The sequence below is a fragment of the Suricata suricatta genome, chromosome 4 (genome assembly GCF_006229205.1).
Source record: "Suricata suricatta isolate VVHF042 chromosome 4, meerkat_22Aug2017_6uvM2_HiC, whole genome shotgun sequence".
In the NCBI taxonomy this organism is placed as follows: domain Eukaryota; kingdom Metazoa; phylum Chordata; class Mammalia; order Carnivora; family Herpestidae; genus Suricata; species Suricata suricatta.
The window spans coordinates 46,429,375-46,435,926 of NC_043703.1; positions in this window are offsets into that span (position 1 = coordinate 46,429,375).

Below are 6,552 nucleotides of genomic sequence, written 5' to 3' on the forward strand. Positions count from 1 at the left end.
GGTATCTTCAGCATTCAAACAAAAGGCAATGTTTTGATGGCAGGAGGCCTTGCAAACCCACCTTACCTCACAAGGAGTTTTCTCAACTTTATTGAGTTCTTAAATGGCTTCCAACACTACTGTCTATCTTGGCTCTTTTGTTTCAAAATTTTATTTAAATTCTAGTTAGTCAACATACAGTGTAATATTGGTATCAAGAGTAGAATTTAGTGATTCGTCATTTACATATAACACCCAGTTTTCATTATAACAAATGTTCTCCTTCATACCCATCCCCCATTTAGCCCATCACCCACCCACCTCCCTCCATCAACCCTCATTTTGTTCTCTATAGTTAAGAGTCTCTTATGGTTTGCTTCCCTCTCTTTTTTCCTTCCTTCCCATATGTTCGCCTGTGTTGTTTCTTTAATTCCACATATGAGTGAAATCACCTTGGCTCTTACTCACATTCTTTCCATCTTTCTTTTCTTCCACTAGTGTCCATTTGATGACAACTAGGCACTGCCTAGGTACTAGGGGTATAGTATTAAGCAAAACAGGTACTATTTTAATTCACATTGTATTTATAATCTGGAAACATTAGTTTGCAGCAATAAAAACCTTGTCAGAATAGAAAATTATCAAGTAAAATGTAATTGTTTCAAAATATAGGACAGACAAAATAAATGAAAAAATAGGATTACATTTTATTGTTACATGTTTGCTTGAAGAGTTATGCAATAATAGATATACTAATTTAAATGCATTTAAATGCTTATAACTTGTTTCCAAAATTTAAAAATGCAACTAACCAGGGGAGCCTGGATAGCTCAGATGGTTAAATATCTGACTCTTGGTTTAGACTTAGGTCATCATCTCATGCTTCTGCATCAGGCTCTGCCCTGGAAGCATGGAGCCTGCTTGAGATTCTCACTCTCCTGCTCTCTCTTCCCCTCCACAACTCATGCCATCTCTGTCTCTCTTAAAATAAATAAATAAAGTTTTAAAAAACTCTAAAAAAAATGCACCTAACTAGCAATGTTTCTGATATAGAATGTGAAAATATACTACCAGAATATGTACAGCATTAAAATGCTAGGAACATTCAGTACTACTATTTTATAGTTATAATGGAACCGGGGAAGGACTTAACATTATAGTAAAAATAAATGTGACATAGCCTAGCTGAAGGCAATGAGTGTCATACAAAGATTTTTCACTGGATAGCAAAACACTGAGTTGGCCAATACCATACTTTAGAAAGCCAAAATAAATAAATAAGTAAATAAATAAATAAATAATGAAAATTAAAAAAAATAAATAATAAAAATAAAACAACCAAAATAAAACCAAAATCAAAACAAAACACAAACAAACAAAGCTTAACAAATTGCTCTTTAACCTATACACAACATGTTGCTCCAGGAACTCAATTTTGACAGTCAAGAGAAACCCTATTGTGGAGATGCTCTCAATTATGCAAGAATGGAATGAAACATTAAGTAAGATATTAATAGGTTTACTGCATTTCTTGTTTTTATTTATTATAGTAAGAACAATTAATATGATATTTATCTTAAAACTTTTAAGTGTACAATATAATATTATTAACTATGGGCCCAATGTTGTACAGCAGATCTCTAGAATTTATTGGTGTTACATAACTGGTACCTTATATCCAATGAATAGTAACTCCTCATTCTCCCTATTCTAGCCCCTGGTAACTACCATTCTACTCTCTGCTTCTGTGAATTAGATTACTTTACTATCTTAGATACCCTATATCAAGTGGAGTGATAAAGTGTTTGTCATTCTGTGCCTGTCTTATTTCATATATCATAATGTGCTCCAGATTCATCCATGTTATTTTATATTGTAGAACTTATATTTTAAGGCTGCATAATATTCTCTATTATGTATGTACCACATTTTTTTTTCATCTCTCCTTCTGTTTATAGTCATTTAATGGATAGCCTTGCATTGATGGCGCTTATTTCCACCATCTGATTATGAGGAATAAGACTGCAGTGTACATGGGAGCGACAATCCTGATTTTAATTATGTGGGATAAATACCCAAAAGTGGGATTGCTGAATCATATCATAGTTCTATTTTTAATTTTTGAAGAACCTCTGTACTGTTGTCCATAGTGGCTACACCATTCTACATTCTATAGAAGCTCTGTTCTCCACATCCTTACCAACATTTGCTATATTTGCTCATTTTGGTAATGTCCATCCTGACAGGTATGAGGTGATATATCATTGTGGTTTTGATTTTCATTTTTCTGATGATTAGTGATATGAAATGTCTTCTCATATATCTGTTGGCCATTTTAAATATAATTTCAAGCCCTTTGCCTATTTTCAATCAGCTTGTTACTGAAATGTAGGCGTTCCTTATATATTTTAGGTATTAATCCTTCCTTAGATATAAGGATTATAAATATATTCTTCCATTCTGTAGGTGGCCTTTTTTATTCTGTTGATTATTTCTTTTTCTGTGTATAATATTTTACTGCAATATTGTAGTCTCAATTTATTTTTTATATTATAATCTACAAATTCAATCCACTTGCTATCAAAATCCCAATGGGATTCTTTACAGAAATAGGAAAAAAATCCTAAAATTTATATGTCAGAGAACACCCCAGATAGTTGAAAAATAAGAAAGAAAAAGTTAAAGCACCACACTTCCTAATTTCAAAATATGTTGCAAAGTTCAGTAATTTAAATCATATGCTACTGGGCATGAAGACAACCATATAGACTAATAGAACAGATAAGAGAGTCCATAAATAAAGCCTCACACAGTCAACTGATACTTGAAACTGGTCTCAAAAAATACACACTGGGGGGAAAGATACTCTTTTCATTGGTGTTCTGAACACTAGACATTCACATAGTAAAGAATAAAGTTGGGACTTTTTTTAAACCATGTGCAAGATTCAACTCAAAGTGGATTAAATGCTTAAATATAAGACTTGAAACTATAAATATCCTAGAAGAAAACACAGTGGAAAATTTTCATAACATGGCTTTGGCATTGATTTCTCAACTGTGACACCCAAAGCACGTGTAACTGCATTTCTTCTTAAATCACAATTAGAAGATTTCAATAATAGGACTAATACTGTTTTCAGGAAACATTACAGATAATATTAATTGTGCTCTCCTATGAATATTATTACTGTCCATTTATGGTCTGAGAATATTGCAAACTGAGTTAAGCCAATTTTGATAATTACATTTATTACTTTCTTCTGTCAGATATCAATAAAATTAAATAAAGACAAGTGATGGGTAAAAGCATTTTCAAATTTACTTTAGCTTAATAATAAAGAAATTATGATAGTATCAAAAATTGTCAAAAAAAAAAGGTCAACACCAAATCTATCAGAATCCAATTTTAAAATAAATAATAATATATACAAATTAATGAGATGAAAATGTAACTTAAACTCTCAACCATTTTGTATAGCAGAGATCAAATTATGGTCAAGCATGAAAAATAATCGACAATCCTATCAGATATAATTATATGAATTATTTCAGTTTTCTGAATATTTGGTAAGAATCAGTTATTTGTCTCCAGACATCTAAGTTCCTCAAAAATACAAAACAACCACAACAAAAACTCACAGGCATTCTGTGTCTTTCAGAATATACCAATGTGAATAGAACTGAACATTGCATGTATTATAACAATAACAATATTGTATTACTCAGTTCTGTTTCCTTAACAAAACAAAAATCTCAGTGTATTGCAAAAGAATATTTATTTCTAGATTATATTACTTATCAGTAGTTGCAGATGAATTGAAATTGCTCCATATTTTCTTCTCCTTCTGATACTGACTCCGAAGACAGCCCCTTTTTTGGAAAATGTTCTTGATGCCATGTGCAAAAAACATGAAGTGAGAAACATGGGTTCCTTTTAAAGTCTCAGCTCAAAATTGGTACATTGTCACCTCTCCTACTGATCCATGAAAGTCACATAACCAGGCCTGAAACTGAGATGAGGAAGTAGTTTCTGCTGGCACATAACAATGGGAGGGGATGCTTGATCTGTGAACAGGGAAAGAATGTATTGGAATAATATAATCTATCATTTTTTTTAAATTTTCTTTTCCCATTGGAGTAGGAGATTTTTGAAAACAGGAATGACCATTAACTATCCTAATAACCTATTTTCATAGCATTTTTTGAAATATATTGGAGTAGGAGATATTTGTAAGTTAAATTGAAAGGGTAAGCACTTACATAAATCAGCCATAAGGTCAATCTCTGCCTGTCTCCTTTATTGTTATTACTATTTCTACTTATCTTTTGATAAAAAAGATAAGAGAAAGCAACCAGAGTTTGATGCTCTGGGACAATCTGGTCATTTTTTAAAACAATATAAGACCATATAATCAAAACTGGTAGACACAATAATGTTCTCTCATTAATGCTCTCTTCATGTGCTCAGAAGAGTAGACATTTTTAGGGGTTCAAGTTCTAGAAGCTCTACATCCTATTGCCAGAATTTAGAGGGGCATTCACAGATTGAAATTAGGGGTTCTTAGTGGTCCCAGGTGGTAAAAATTGTTGCAATTGAGATTCACATTGAGAATATAAAGAACATTAAAATGCCATTAACTTCCAATACTCACACTCTGATAATACACTAAATCTAATTATTATGACATTATAGAAATATGTAGTATCCAAATGTTCTTTAAGCTACTTACAAAAGTGAACATAAAAGTGTATTTGGCATCAGAGAACATGTTAACTTAATGTAGGGAAAAAGTTCCAACCTCCATGTAGAGAAAATTCAACACAAAGTGTATTTGGATCTGTGTCCACTTTTCTCATGAAGAGCATAGTGAATTCAATTCACCGGAAGTGAATGACTTTTAAACAAACTTGTTTCACAACATTACAAACTGGAATAGAAGTAAGAGAGGACAAAAAATAGTATACCTCACTTATCGGTTGTTTTATTTTCTTCAATAAATTGTCATGTGATTTTTTTTTTCCCCTTTCTTCTCTCCCTCTCTATAAATTGTTCAGGATATCAAAGCAATGCCAGTCAAAAGACAACTGCTACCAAATTTGCCTAAAGCAAAATTTTTCTAACTGCCAATTGAGTTTTGAATGTTTTGTTTTTGTGTTAGCATTGTTAAAGTCACTAAATGATTTTCTAACAAGTCGTTCCAGTGGGCTATAGTTACTTGCCTAGCAAAACAATCTGCTTGAGCAAAGATCTCTCTGGTTTCACAACAAATTGAAACAAGTAGGCATTTTAAAGGTAAATAGGTTATGATCATGGTTAAAACTAGATTTAATGAGGGGCACCTGGGTGGCTCAGTCAGTTAAGCATCCAACTTCGGCTCAGGTCATGATCTCACAATTTGTGCGTTCGAGCCCTGCGTCAGGCACTGTACTGACAGCTTGTTGCCTGGAGCCTGGACCCTGTTTTGGATTCTCTGTGTGTGTCTCTCTCTACCCCTCCCTGGCTCTCACAGTGTCTCTCTCTCTCTCTCAAACATTAACATTAAAAAAAACAAACAGATCTAAAGCATAAAACTAAATATTTAATTGCACAAAAGCCAACCAACTAGAAGGTACTATGTGTTCGCACTTGTGTGCTAGCTCTCAATCTTTCTGTTAAGAGCCCGACTATCACTGAGTGAAAGAAAAATTCCCTAATAACACAGGTGCAAGCATTGTTATATTTCGTGTTGTATACATGTTAAGGAGATTAATTTAGAAGCAAAAAAGTGGACCTGTGGCATTATTAATTTAATTCTAAACATGAGTTTGATATCTCCCCAAATTATAATCAGACTCACAATATAAAATTGCTAATTCATATCTCCTGTCTAGAAATTGCCAAAGCTTCATTGTCCTATAAAGTGTATATGTAAAAGAATTTTTATTTTATTTATTAAAAAAAATTTTTAAATGTATTTTTGAAAGAGAAAGAGCACGAGTAGGGGAAGGGGCAGACAGAGAGGGAGGCAAAGAATCTGAAGCAGGCTCTGAGCTGTCAGCACAGAGCCCAATGTGGGGCTTGAACTCACAAACCATGAGATTATGACATGAGTCGAAGTAAAAACAATTTAAAAAATTGTTTCACCATTCAAAAAGCCTGATTTTTCACCATTTGTACAGATCACTGTAATGAAAACTGAATTATAAGATGAGATAAATATGAATACATTTTAGCTATTTAAATAGAAAGGGTAGTTCTCAATATAATTTCTGTTTTTTACTTGTTTTTACTTTGTCTTTATTTTTTTATTTTATCTTAATTCCAGTGTAGTTAACAAACAGCGTTATATTAGTCTCAAGTGTACAATATAGTGATTCACCTATTTCATCAAGTGTTCATCAAGATAAGCGTATTACTATCCCCTTCACCTATTTTACCCATACCCCCACTAGTAACCATCTGTTCTCTATAGTTAAGAGTCTGTTTCTTGGTTTTTATATATTTTTTTCCTTTGCTTGTTTTGTTACTTAAATTTCACTTATGAGTGAAACCATATAGTCTTTGTATTTCTCTGATTGGCTTAGTTTGCTT